The following is a 15,157-nucleotide window of genomic DNA, read 5'->3' on the forward strand; positions in this document are numbered from 1 at the left end:
TTTAATTTCTAATAACTTCTTCCGGTTCCTTCGACAAAAATGCAATGCAATTTCTCCATAGGATTTTGGAAAATAGCTCGAAATAAGGTCTGTGGTTGACACACATTGAAGAGACGGATCACGTTTTGTTTAGTTGGATAATCTCCACATGTCTACCCATCTCTTATAATTTTCGAATCATAAATGTATCGATCATAAATGTATCGATTCGAAAATTATAAAAGTAGGGTAGACATGTGGAGATTATCCGGCTGAACAAAACGTGATCCGTCTCTTAAATGTGTTTCAACCAGACCTTATTTTGAGCTATTTTTCAAAATCCTATGGAGAAATTGCATTGCATTTTTGTCGAAGGAACCCATGCGCAGCTTACTTCCAGATTTTATGATGCGTCACTGCGGTTCTCTATACATCTTTACTCATACTCACAGTAGAAGTTATGTTATGATATCAAAGAAGATACATGTTCTGATACACAGGAGCCAATGATTGTGTTCAATAGGCACACAACAGCTACTAGATAGCTCTATGCAAAAGCATAAGCTGAGCTAAGTAAATATGCATTTATGGTTAATTGTTAGGGATTTGCATATTATGTTTTGCCTTCATTTGAAAATCCTTGCACTGCATGACATGATTGTTGTTCAAATCTGTACTATCAACATGTTGATTTGGAATAGAGTGATTCCAAAGGGCAGAATAACTATTGAAGGATGTTTTTGTTTTTATAGAATATTTTACTCCAATGTGTTAATTGTTGTTCCTGTTCCTGTTGTACACAGGTCCTATTTTAAGAGTCTATTCGTTTGACTAATCTGGTCTTTCTGTTTAGCATGAATGTATTTTGAGCAAGGTAAACATTTAGTTTATGGGGGAACGTTTAAAACCTCAACGTTTACTCAAGTTCTTATGTCAGTGCCTGTTTATTGGTGACATTCAAGTTTGCCTAAGTAGGGCTTAATGTTCAAATAAGATAAAAAAAAGCACTCCCTTTTGTATTTGTGTTGGTTTTCTTATTTTTATTTGTCAATCATGTAACATTGTTACATTGTTATCAAATACTACTTCACTGCAAGGTCAGTAATGATCCCTTTCTTTGTTTGTTTGTTCCACACAATAAAAGACGATTATTATGTGAAGCACATGGAATAAAGATTTATCATTAAAGTAAGATACATTTTCTGTTCACTGTATATGACTTTACATGAGATATCAAAGGTGAATTAATGTTTACAATACATGTCACACATTGCTAGATACATTTACCATATATACATACATATAAATGTGTATATCCTAAACTATCCAAAAGTATATAAAGGAGTTAAAATTAGCACAGCCTTAAACAGCAGTAAAATGCAACATTAATTCAGCAGTAATATTAATCCTGAAACATCATATATAATAATAAAACACTGACAGGGAACATTTTACTGCACGGTGACTACTTTTACTATTCATACTGTTATTTACATTTAGCTGATCATACTTAAATACTTTTAAATATGTAAGGTTTAAAATGTAGGATATAGTGGAGTATTTCCACAGTTAGGTAGGGTTTTTACTTCAGTAAAGGATCTGATACTTCTTCCACCAATAGCAGAAAGAAAACTGCAACATTCATGCAGTTGCCTCCTCAAATACTTGTGGGCGAATGATATCCCTCAATGATAGATATAAGTCAAGTGCTTGTGACCTATTCATTGGGAACCCCATGCCTGATTCTTCCACTATGATTGTGCACAAATCAAACACGTCCTCGTCACATGGAACTGAAGTTAGGAACTTGCAGCTCTCTTTGCAAGTGGGTAAGTCATCACTGAATGGAACAAGAAGGTCATCTGCACCCCACAAATGAGGTGCCGTATACATGATATTAGGTATTCCTGCGGGGACATTGGCGTTTGTAGAGGGCCTGATGCGATGTGTGTTCCAAACGTGTCTTATCTCATTGAAGTCCTCCTGCAAAAAGAAATGGAAAGGGGGATAAATTGTATGTACCGTATGGAATAATAGCAAAAAAACAAAGTTATCTGATCTACTCTCGTTGCCCACTGCACACACATCATTCAAGCATAGCTTCGACATAGCGCTGTTATTTCAGAACAATGGACAGGGTTGTTGCGCGTTGGCAAGAGATTATTAGATTTGAACCTCACGGCATGCTGTACGCGATCTGATAAATAAAAGATGTAGATATATCAAACACAAAGTGATCGCTATAATAGAGCCGTATTAACAGATAATTGGCGTTATGGGTTACATCACGGTACATTCTTCAAAATCACAGGTCTAATTGTGTGAGGCATTTTTAGCGCAGACACATATTCTTACGCATTCATTATGCATGCAGCTATCAAGTGTCCTATACACTGACAATTAAGCACAACTAAACTATACATAACATAACTTTGAGTCAATTTCTTCATCATAATAAATCCTACATTAAATGAATAGGTACACATGCATGCAACTATAGTAGGCCTACGTCTTCATTAAAGTATACCCAAAGTGCGTAAAGACTCACACAACTCATTCAACAATCGTTAGCTATACCCTAAATAAAAAAGGCCTATATGCCAGCTGTAAATATACGTTATCAAAAATGTTTGCCAATGTATATATAGCCTATTTATATATAAGTTAATCATGTCTATGCATTAACATTGGACATTGGTAGGCTATGATTGTCTGGCAAGTTGTCAGAAAACGTAGTGCGGCTTTTCGTAAAACTGTTGTGTGACTCGTTACGAATGTTGGGCAGACTGTGTGTTTATAGCCTGTGTGTTCAACGTAGGTTCATCTTGATGATGAATTTATGTCAAGTTGATTTTAAAGATTGTTCTACAGTGGGTGTATTTGGCAGATCATTGCTGCCTATCAGTGCGTAAAAGTATGTGAATGGATGCATACAACATGATTGACTCTCATAATAAATCCTGTGGTTTTTAAGTCTGTGCCCTACTTTTACTATTTCCCGATATTTGTATAATTTACATGGTTATGGTCTCTGTTTAACTGCAGCTAACAATTGTCAGATCAACATCATATTGTTTTACCGAATGATTGCCATGAAGCACAACTGGACAAGTGCTTTGTCCAGAAAATCACCGGTGAAGAGCCCTTCATCCTTGAGTTCTCCCAGTTGCTGGATCCAGTATTGAACCCCTTCCTTTCTCATCACTCCCCACCAGCTCTCTATTCTCCGATTTGCTGTGCTAGCTCCTGTTATATAACTCCTTTCTCCTGCTCTTTCATCTTCATCGTTTCGCCGTAAAAACTGTTGGATGTCTCGTAGCAGCTGTTAAATATGTTCTTTATTCTCGCGTCCAGGAGAGAAGCTTTAAAATTAGACTAAATGGAGTCTCTGAAAAGATTCAAATGGGATACTTTAATTTTAAAAAAAGGCGCGGTAGTGTTACAGACAGAATATTGTTCCGGCAGAAAACAGCTGTGATCTGGCTCTCCTGAGCAAGAAGAGAAGAGACTGGATCTCTCCTCCGGCGCTATATCCTCTGCTGGCTCCTCCCCGCCAGCCGGCTCACCTCGTCTCCAATGTCCGTTATTGCATTTAAACAGAGGATAGGTTCTTTTCACATTCAATATATGCTTAACACGCCGTTTCTCCTCATATTCTCTTTCATCACTTTTCATTTAACACATTCTAAACGCTGTAATCAATACTCTAAACAATACTTCTCGGCTCGTTTGGTTTCCGGTCATTCCGGATGTTGTCACATGCTACTCTCGTCTGTAAACAATAATGTATTCAAATAAACTGTACTTTCATTTAATATTCAACATGGTAGTATCTCGACATCTATCGTTGTAGTGTTAAATCAGTAGGTTTCGGTTTTCACCACACCACGTCATTTCGCTACTCAATTCACCTCTTTAGGAATTCGTATATTAGCCACATGCTAAATGCTAACCGTAGATGAAGGATTTTCAGAATAAAAGCTTAACTGCTTGTGCACAAGAATTTCTGGTTTTTCAGTATAAAAGAGCGTTTAAACTGACGGTATGTTTAAGCTACATTATACCATCAAAACATTGATTTTAATTTCTAACACAGCACATTCTCTGTGCCCATGTCAGTGCGTAAAAGCCTTGGGTAACCTCCGACATTCTCTATTGCTTCGACAAAGTAGCTTCCAATTACTTTTGGGTCGCTGTTGGTGAAAGCTGCTTTTAGCCAGATAATCCTACGGGAATATCCGTCTATGCATCCATTAATGCATATTCCATAGGGCTTGAGTTTGTCGTAGCCATCTACGTGCCATATGAAATTAGGCCCTTGTGAAAAATACTTTCTCCGGCTGAGACGTCTTTTCAGGCGAGCTTGAGAGTTGACTGGGTCGAGCAGAGAAAGAAGGATCCTGACGTCTTCTTTCCGGATGCGGATACCTCGCTCCAAAAGCTTTGCATACATCCAGCGATATCCATGAAGTTGTCCAGGGCCTCCCAATTGACCAACTATATAGTCGATAGCAACTTCCAAATCAGCATATTTCCGACGATTTAATCCACACGCTCTCAATATTCTCCTTAATGTACTTTTACTAACAATTATCCCTTGCAAAGCAAGTGTTGTCAGGATGTCTTGATAACTCATCCCAAGTCCAAAGTAAAGCTTAATTAAAGCGTCTCTATCCATAGCTACAACCATTGACCTAACCCTAACCGCTTTGCCAGGTCAGCAAGCAGGTGAACTCCTCTTCATGCTTCGGGGAGAAAGGCTGGTCTGTTGTGCTGTAGGCTACATTATATACCTAACTATCTCGTGCGCACGAGTTATTAAAGCGTGAGCACGAGTTATTAAAGCGTGCGCACGTTTTACTAAAGCGTGCGCACGAGTTACTAAAGCGTGCGCACGAGTTACTAAAGCGTGCGCAGGCTTTAATAACTCGTGCGCACGCTTTAGTTACTCGTGCGCACGCTTTAGTAACTCGTGCGCACGCTTTAGTAACTCGTGCGCACGCTTTAGTAAAACGTGGCCACGTTTTATTTATTTTTCTCTCTATGAACCCTCCAGGGCTCCGTAAAATGCAGTTTAGCTTCTAACCAGGAGTGCAAAAAGCAGTAAAGTGAAAAGTAATGTACACAATCTACAGAATAAAAGATAGAATGAAGTGAATGATGAATAAACAGTGAGGGGTATGAATACACTAGATATACACAGCAGCCTGTGAGCAGTATTAACAGTGTGTATGAATACACTAGATATACTGTATATCTAGTGTATTCATACACACTGTTCATACTGCTCACAGGCTGCTGTGTATACACAGCAGCCTGTGAGCAGTATGAAAACGGTAAGCAGTGGCACTTTTGCCGAGCCAATTGGAGAGTTTCATCACCAGCACGTGGTAAAAACCACAAATGAGCGCTCAGCTCGAGATACCAGCGAGTCGTTTCCCATCAAGCATTTTGCTTCCGCAGCCCGTGGAGAGGAACTGCGCCGCCGCGCCTCGCTCTCAAGTCTGCGGGCGTCTTTGTCCCGCAGGATTTCAACGTCTCATGTAGGCGAGCCTCCAGAGCAAGTCGGACAAAATGACTAACCATCATGCAACGCACGAGACGTTGATCGCAACTGCGCAGGCCTCGCTTGTCTCAAACAAGCCTACTAGCTCTGTCCCCGTTATTTTCCCAAACACCCCCGCCTACACATTTACTGACACAAACATTTGTATCATCTGTTGTAGACCCAAATAAATAAAGTCAAATAAGAACTAATTAAGTAAGTACATCGTCAGAATAAGTGAGAAATGAATTTAACTTCTGTTAGACAGCCATATGCAATACATTTTTGCATACATTCACAGTAAATATTTATTCAGTATGATAGCTGTCTAACAGAAGTTAAATCCATTTCTCATTTATTCTGACAATGTACCTAACCCCAAATAAAATAACCCAATAAAAAGAGTTGTTAAATAATAGTGAAGTCACGTTGTAATAACAATAACTCATCTCTCTCGAGTTTTATTTTTCAGCTTTGCCAAAAGCCACTGTGTCAAGTGTCCTTCTTGGGTTGCCGTCCGGAACTCTCCAATATGGTGGACCATCTCGCACATGCGCAGTACAGATCGGGCAGGGGCACGGATCGGGTAGTGACCATAGATTGTATATATATTAAAGAGCCTGTGACACGAGTTTCCCCCATCATCCAAACCCATCAATTTGAGTAAATATTGTCCCCTTGAAAAACGTTACTGAACTGATTTTGGATATTTGTACTTTGATAACCATTAATCTGCCCTTCAATGTTGACAATTTTCTAGATCTTCTAGAAAAGGCTAGGCTTGGGGACCTCTGTGTCGCCTGTCAGCGCAACTTACATGATGCCGTTTAGACAATATAATAATAAAGGGCGGTGCCGGCTGTCAGCGAACCGATCCGGCCTTTCTGCGCGACTATCACTCAAATGCGGGACATAGTCTCAATGTGTGGGACGCGGGCCAAATAATACAAATACTGTGTGTGCAGTCCCGCACAGTGCGGGACACCTGGTCACCCTACACACACAGTTCTGCCCCTCACACACGCTTCAAATCAAGTTGCATAGATGCTTGAGCTACGTTTTTATTATAATTACTGTGAAATCTGCCTATTATGTTTTCGTCATTATTACAACAAACACACACTTGCAACTGATAACACTGGCAATGATTTTAGATGTATTAGACTATTAAAAAAAGAAATCATGCTTCAAATAAGTGGGGGTACGGCGTACCCCCGCGTCCAACACCCACTACACCACTGACTGCAACTACAAAAAGCTAAGGTTTGTTTTCTCATCAGGAAATGCAGACCGGCTCAAACAAAAGATTTTTAAATCATCATCCTCACGATAATTTAATGTATCATGTTCGCCGAATTGACATGAAAGCACTAATAAATGTAGTTTCATCCACTTGAGTTTACAACTACAAAAATAATCGATTTGTTTTTATATCACATCCGACGGGAGGAAATTCAGCAGCTCTCACTACCGATTTTTAATCCTAATTTAATCATCATCTTCACCACGATCATTTATGTTTATGTTCGCCGAATTGACATGAAAGCACTGACAAATATGAATATACTGTATTCAACTTCATTAAAACGTTATTAACGTGCCTAAACTCAGTAATTCACCATTTCTACGCATGACAACAAACTTTGTCCGTGTTTGGCTCTCTCGCCGCACAGTGAAGCGTTCCCGCATTGACGTCACTTCCGGCTTCCCCCAAAACCTCAAAATGAGTCGAAGGAATTTTCCCGCGATGTTCGAAATTATTGATATTTATCGGAACGGTATCGCTTTTTCTTTTTTAAACTGACTAGTAGCCCACTATTTCATTGCACAACAGTTGTTGGGTTCGTGTCACAGGCTCTTTAATGGACGTAGTGTCCGTGACGTCACCCATAGGATTCTGCAGAGTTGCCGAGAAGCCCTTAGTAGGCGGAGTCGGCCACTAACGGCTTGACAGCGACATCAGGGTCTAATCCCGCCTGCTCCAAATAAGGGTAAAGAGGCGGAGCCGAGGCGGGACCTGCTGCCTCCGAACTGGAAGTAAACAGAGCTAGCTCAGGCTAAGAAGCTAAGCTAACATGAAATACATGCATACAAGTTACTGGTAACAGTGTAGTTCCCCTATATAAACGTTACATTCATAATCAAATGAGACAATCTGCAAGAGAATTAGCTATATTTTGTTATTCTTAATGCTTGTCATTCACACGTTAAGAAAAGACGGACTCCACCGCCCGGACCTAACGGAGCTGCAGTGGGCTAGCTCCGGGACGCCGGCTGGAGCTAGCCCCCTGCGGCTCCGTTAGCTCCGGCGGCCACCACTGGGATAATTGGGTCCCCTATTAACATTTGCTCCTGTTTAGCATTATGGGCGTCATAGCCATAGACTATAAAAGTCTTACCCAAGGCTGAATCATAAACTAAAATGTATATGTATGTATAAAGGGTTACGTCCTTAGCTGGCTAATAAGTAACAAGCTAAGCTACCAAGCACACAAACACCTGTGAACGGGACATGTATAATATTATCATTTTAGACTTCTTGGAAGTTCTGTTAGTACATTCAAGCGCACAGCACAACATTTTAATTGTCTGGTATTTGTAACAATATTCCCTAAAAGGCACAATCACCACGAACACGGCTAAAGCTAAAGGCTCAAGTACAGTAACTACAACTAACTAACGTTGTAGCCTCTATGGTTGTAGCCTAGCAGAGTGGACAAGTTGCTGTTAGCTGACAGTGAGGCATGTACATGTCCATCAAAGTGACCACGCCCTAATTTATGCAAAAGCTTTAAGGCGTAATATTAATTAAACAGATGAGTTGAGAAAAAAATTAACACCCCAATCCATATTCATGAAGGGGGGATCTAACTATACAGAGAATATGGTTTTTTGAACCACGATGTAAACATGTTTAATTCTGCTCTGAAGTTGGGCATTTTAACATGGGGGTCTATGGACATTTTTCCATTCTGCAGACTGCTCCTACTGGCCACTAGATGAACTGCAGTTTGAGGCACTTCCGCATTGGCGTCCCGGCTCTTCCCCAGAGTTTGTCGCTTGGTCGTGACACACATAACAACGGAACCAGAGCAACGGAACTGACAGGCAACGGAACTGACAGGCAACCCTCTGAATCAGACTCCGAGTGTCCGATTCAGAAACGTGACTCTTACACTCTTTACGTCACAAACAAAGATGGTGGATGAGAATAGATATATAAAACGATAAGCAATGCGCCAGAATCAAGGTGAGACTATCCGCATCCTTTAAAACTCTACGCACATTAGTTTCACCGAAATAAGTAAACGACTGTATTTGAGTGAGTTAAGGCATTAGTTTGCTTCATTAAAGGGTGTTAATGAATAAGTGTTCTCCAGTGCCTTTTGTCCGCTTTAAGGTATTATTAAGGTAGGGTTAATGTTGCTCTCAAAGTGCACCAGATTGATGCTTTTAACTTCAATATTTATATATATATAAAAAAAAACAACTCCTGGGCTAAGCCCCAGATCTCCTACAATCCTAAATCCGCCACTGGTGCTTAACAGGTTAAAGTCAACTTTAGTGTCAAATTTTCCACATGTGTTAAACATACAGAAACATTGTAATACTGTTTCTTACAGTCCCACAGCGTGAACAAAAACAAGATATATTATATATATATAAACAAATTAAGAAAGTTCTAGCTAAACAAGGGTATAAAAGTAAGTAATTAATATATATAAAAAACATAATCAACAAGAAAAATAAATTGGACATTAGTGCAAGTACTTCTTAGTGCAAGAAATTAGGACTAGGATTTAGGACTAGAAATGAAGCCAAATCGTGAAAACATCTTCAGGTACAGGTGATGTACACGATAATATACTTTACTTTTTATTTCCCCTCTAAAGATCAGCTGCCACACCTAAAAAGAGAAAAAAATTGGTCCCTGGCAAAAGGGTGAAGAGTTTAAACCAATCAAATGAAGGATGCAGAGCAATCAAGCCTCCAGCCAATCACTTGCCTTCAATGAATCATGCATGGATCATGCCGTTTTTCAGTGCTTACAGCAAACTATGAGGATAGACATTTTTGAAAATGTATGCTACTGACACAGAGGACACATTTGGCCTAAATATAACACGTTCAGTACTTAAAGCGCTGGGACTTCTTTGAAAACATGCCTCCACTCCTGTTCCAAGGTTATATGTAAGTATTATTTTTATTTTATTGTCTTTTCATTGAAGTTACTAACAGTCATTTAAGTTATGCTTACCTGTTTAGAAAATTACGTTTGAGCTCTTCTTGTTAGTATTTGATCAACTGAAATGTTACTGAATTAAAACTACAAATGTTATTTGTTCTTGTGATGTAATATTACACATATTAAAATGAAAAATGACTAGTTTTGCAAACCAAACCAAAAACCCAACTTAGTGTTACATATTTGGCCACAGTTTTTTCTTATATGTACTTCTAAAAAGTTTACTTCAAACTCTTTTTATATTGAGAAAAAATATTTAGCTTTGCCTGTCCTCCTTTTCCTAGGTTAGAGGCAATTTGAAAATAATGGGAAGAGATAAAAAAGGAAACAGGGCCCAGAGGAAGGACTTATGGGCAATGGCTGGTGGAATAGAAGCTTTGGTCCGAGCAATGAAGAGTGTTCACATTCCCAAAAGAGATACAGGACATTCTTCATATATTTGGTCAGAACCCGCTATAATCCTTTTTGGTCATGATGATAAGAAAAACCGTCATTGGCTGTGGGTTGTATGGACCAACAATCGAAAAGGATTGAGGGATTTAATCTATAAAAACCAAAGATCATTAGAGCAGAAGGAAGCTCAGGTAATGGAGGAAAATCAAAATGAGAGAGATGTTGGAGGGGCATGTTCTGAAGACTGTCTTACAAAGGACTTGCCTCTGAGCATGATTTAGAATAAGGTATCAGATGAGGACACAGAAAATAAAGAAGGAGAAGACAAACAACAAAGGATGTCTTCTCAAAGTGGACGAGAAGTAGATGACCAGTTATCAGATGAGGACATAGAAATCAATGAGGCAGAAACTGAAGAACAGAATTTGCAAAGAGGATCACAAGATGACAATAAAAACACAGGCACCAAAACACATTGGCGGAAGTTGCCAGTAGTATCATAATAAGGTTCAGAATAAGGGTGTGTTCACACCTGCTTTGTATAGTCTGGTTGAATCGAACCCTGGTCATTTGGGTCGGTGTGAACACAGTCCAAGACCTCTGAAGTGAACTAAACAACCGGACTCTGGTCCGCTAAAATAGGTGGTCTCGGAGCGCTTGCTTGTGAACTCTGGAGCGGTTCATTGCTGGTGTGAACGCAGTCTGCACCAAAACATAGGAAGCGCAGTATTTACGTGTCACAAGAACGCGGATATCTTCAAAAATCTTTAGCGAAAGACTCTTTCAAGACATCCGCGGTTGTTTAGTTAAAGAGTAAAGCAGAATTAAGTGTTGAACAGTGTTGTGTGAAGTAAAAATTCTCCGTCAGCTACATCAAAGTAAGAACACCTGTCGTCGGTGAAACGCCCCTCCTGACTGCGGAACGTCTCTCATGGATAATGTGCAGCGGAGCGGTCATTATGGGGAAAAGAACACAGACTGATCAGGAGCCCGACGCGAAGCGGAGGGATCTAGATCGGCATGAAGGTGCAACAACCAATGGTTGAACAGCACTTCCGAGCACATGACTTGTGTTTAAAGTTTATAGTCCGTTTGAGTTTTGCCGGTGTGAACGCAAACCGAACCTTCTGAAAAATGAAACAATGTAACAAACTGTGGTCTGGTGCGCACCAGAGAGCGGACTATTAGGTGTGAATGCACCCTAACACTACTGTATATCGAAAGAAATGGCAACAGATTGTTCCATTGACGGGTTCTGAAGCAACCGTGGACCGACGTGTTGTACAAGAGTTTCTAGAGAAAAATCCCTGTTGTACACTTTCCTTCAAGAGTCACCACATACTGTGCAGTTTGTACATTCCCTTCCTGCAGGGCCAAATTGATATGGGCTTTCAATGCTTCCAGGTCAGCTTCTTGTTTTTCAAGTGAGTGTTTCTGTGATAAGGCAGCAGCGTGTGATCTGAGCGCAGCTCTTTCTGCCTCCGCCTTTCTTCTTACTGATGAAGCTGTTGAAGATGTGTTGCTGCCACTAGAACTTTTACCTTTTTTGCTTATCATGCCCACTGATGTTGCTTTATGTGGACTTGACATAAGTGCAGTATATGAGCCATGGTCAGAAGGAAGCACATGCTCAAAGGAGTCAGCTCTAGCTAACCATTTCTTCATCACATCTTGAAACTTATTGAAATATGCCATTTTTGGGAGATACCAGTCAACATGATCACTTTCTTGTTCTTGCTCTGACAGCATTTCTTGAACTGAGTAAAGTGAGTTTGAAAACACTTTGGAGAGTATTTGAAAAACCCCACGACAACCTTGCATCTCAATGATATTCCCATAATCAATCATGAGTGAATCAATCTCATTTTTTTTTCTTGAGACTTGACCCAATTTCGTTCTCCTTTTTTTAATTAACTGCGCCAGCTTATCTTCCAAAGCCTTTTCTGTAGGTCTTATTGTTGTTTTTGGTCTGACGTCAGCATTTTCCACGGGCACTTCACGTTCATTCACGTTTGGGTCCATAGGACTTTCATTCGTTTCCACATTTTCCTTTTCAGCCATTGTTATGCTTTATTGTCATTAAACATCCACTTGTAAACAGCTTTCCTTATTTTAATGCTGTGCTTTGTTAGTGTGCGGCTTGGATCCGCGGCAGTGAGCCAGATAGACAAACTTATTAAAGCGCTTTCAAGATGCTCTCCTTGAGTTACGGTCCACACTTTATTCATAAGCGAATGTATTCCACTTCCAGCATTAGACTATACTGTATTGCATGCGACATCCACAACATACGGCACAAGCCTTTTTCCACAGAAATCCACGTTGTCACAATCCAGAAAGTCAGTGCGATCCTTCCTTGTTCACTATGAAGTCCTTGATTTGTAAACTCACGATTCACATCCGCTCGTATCCATTAATTTCCAAGAGTATTTCATTCATTCTATAATATGGTGGCAACCATTTAATTCCACACGGATTTTTCCGTCACAAGAGTTTTTAACAATGTAGTGGCTTCCTTACTCGTTTTTCCATCAAGCCACTAGACGCCTTAAACAGACAGTTCTAACTTGTTTCTTTCCTTTAAATTACTCACAGTTTGAAGTGTTGCTTGGCCTCCGATGGTTTAGAACAGTGGTTCCCAACCTGGGGGGCGCGCCCCCCTTGGGGATCGCAGGGGGGGCGCCAGGCCTCAGATGATTTGAGGCCAAATATCATATTTAGACTTTTTTTTCTTTTTTTTCTTCTTATACAGATGTAGCGCTTCATTTCAGACAGTTTGAAACGCGAGGGCCGTGATTGGTACGCGATCTACCCTCGCTCAAGGGAAAACCTCCAGCTTGACTTGAGAACTCCCCCGTGATAAATAAATGTAATTATAATGAAGCCAGCTGCAATGGATCATTGATCCACCAGGGGGTGCATTGGGGTTACACACTGGAGCTCATGTGAAATAAAGTCAGATACAGTACGCTGGATGTACAGCGGAACTTTGTTCAGATCCATATGTCACGGATATCATACTCTGTGCTGAATAAGAGACATGTAATCATTTACAAAACATCACCATGTTGTTATTTAACAAAATAATGTTGTTTAGTCGAAAAAAACGAACGGGAGGAAATGCAGCCCGGCTCTCGATTTTTAATCCTAATTTAATCATCATCTTCACCACGATCATTTATGTTTATGTTCGCCAAATTGACATGAAATCACTGACACATGTGAATATACTGTATTCAACTTCATTAAAACGTTATTAACGTGCCTAAACTCAGTAATTCACTAACAATATTTATATTTTAATGGAGCCTCGTCGGCAGATCAGGATCCCAACGCGTAGCGGAGGGATCTTGATTCAGCATGAAGGGTGTTATTTTCCCCATAAGGAACAAGTCGCTGCAAATTATCCCGCCTATTACATGGCCACATTCTCAACAAAGTAACGACATGACTCCCAATATTAATTGAAATGCTTTTATGGATTTAGAAAATGTTTTTATTGATTTAAAAAATAGTTGTATGTATTGATTTAAAAAATAGTTGTATGTATTGATTTAAATTGACATGCATCCGCTAAGAAAAATAGTCCGTTGTTACCGTTTTTTAAACAGTCTGAATGAAACGGCAGCTCTCAGCTGTGTATTTACACAACAAATGGCCCATCAACCACAGCTCTCTCCCCCCCTCCCCCCCTTATCTTTCTTCTCCAGCAGCTAAATTAACTGTAGGTTACTCTGAGTGACAAGCTTACAGTTAGACACAACACTGTCATTGCAAGTGACCCTCAGTTAGTTGACTTTTATATTCAACTGCTAAATTCTTTACTGATAAAAAAGGGCTTCCACTGTACCTAATTACCTTAACACTAGAACCGCCAGAGGTTTTTGTATAGGCCTACCTAAAACCTTCAAATCCCGCTATTATAATGCAATTTTTAACAACATAGGCTACATAACACACTTTCAGGAAAAGTCATGGACTGGGAGAATTTAATATTTTATTGAAAAAAAGTTACATTGCACACACACAACACACATCACACAAATTGACCCGATTGGCGGTTCTAGTGTTAAATAAACTCAATAATTAATGAAACCAGTTCAATACGCATTATTCTTATTCTTATCATTCTTTATGAGCGCAGAAATAGTCTTAAAATCAGATCTGTTTTTTAAATGAAATCTGACGGCAGGCAGCTCTGATCACCTATGATAAATGCGCCACGCCTAATCGCTGGCCATTCAGCCACAGAGCTCCCTCTATACAAATCAAATTGTAGACGGTGTGAAAGCACCTATTGTTTTAAATAATGGTCGGAATGTGACCTGTGAGCCTTCTGAATTACCGTGGGACATCACATTCTAAACTAAAATGTTCAATCAATAAAGTAACATCTTAACTTATCTTAATAATATCTTCATATTAATAATGATAATAAATCATACAGTATGTGTCCGAAAGGGAGCAGGAGGAAGCAAACACAAAAATATACAACAAATATACTGCATATTAAAGCAAACGATTGTAAAGGTAAAAGTATGAGCATAACAAATAAAGAAGTGTAATGTAAACATTTACATTATTATTATGATTTATTTAATATATAAAGACTATATATTATTGAATTACAAGATTAGATATACTTTAGTTGATCTAAAATATTGATGTGTTCAAATGCTCTTCAAAACACAACTGAAAGTCCATGAAACTTGTCTTTCTGTATTTGTGAATGAAGCGCCATCTCCTGGTACAGGCGCCGTGGGAATTGTAGTCTTTTATGGTGCGTTGACTACAGACGTCACAATTAGGTGGCCTTTCTTATAAAATCAAAAATACTGGCTCTAACAGTAACGTTATTGAAGATGATGCCATGTTTATTGAAGATGTTACATTATAAATATTCCCCAAAATTATTCGAAATCACATTCTTCCAAACTCTCTGCTGTAGTATGAGCAACAGGAGACTATTGACGTGTGTAGTGAGTTTGGTAGTA

The sequence above is a fragment of the Notothenia rossii genome, assembly GCF_949606895.1.
Source record: "Notothenia rossii genome assembly, chromosome: 5".
Classification (NCBI taxonomy): Eukaryota; Metazoa; Chordata; class Actinopteri; order Perciformes; family Nototheniidae; genus Notothenia; species Notothenia rossii.